Below are 284 nucleotides of genomic sequence, written 5' to 3' on the forward strand. Positions count from 1 at the left end.
TGCCAACGCGGGGCGAGCGCCGCCGCGACGTCCGCCCCGTCCCGTCCCCGCAGAACGCACCGCGACGGCGCTCCCGGCGAGAGCGCGGCGCAGAGCACTTTATCAGCGGTGGAGACGGAGGCGCGGAGGAGAGCCGCCGACTGCCAAGGGAAGCCGCGCGTGCGGCGGGCGCCGAGCCTGAGAAACGCGAACTCTTCGCTCGTGTCAAACTTTTATGTTCGTTTTATTTCGCTTTTGTGGTAATAGGAAACTTATTTATTACGGAGTGTTTGCTACTATTTCTG

Source organism: Meleagris gallopavo, chromosome 4 (genome assembly GCF_000146605.3).
Source record: "Meleagris gallopavo isolate NT-WF06-2002-E0010 breed Aviagen turkey brand Nicholas breeding stock chromosome 4, Turkey_5.1, whole genome shotgun sequence".
Classification (NCBI taxonomy): Eukaryota; Metazoa; Chordata; class Aves; order Galliformes; family Phasianidae; genus Meleagris; species Meleagris gallopavo.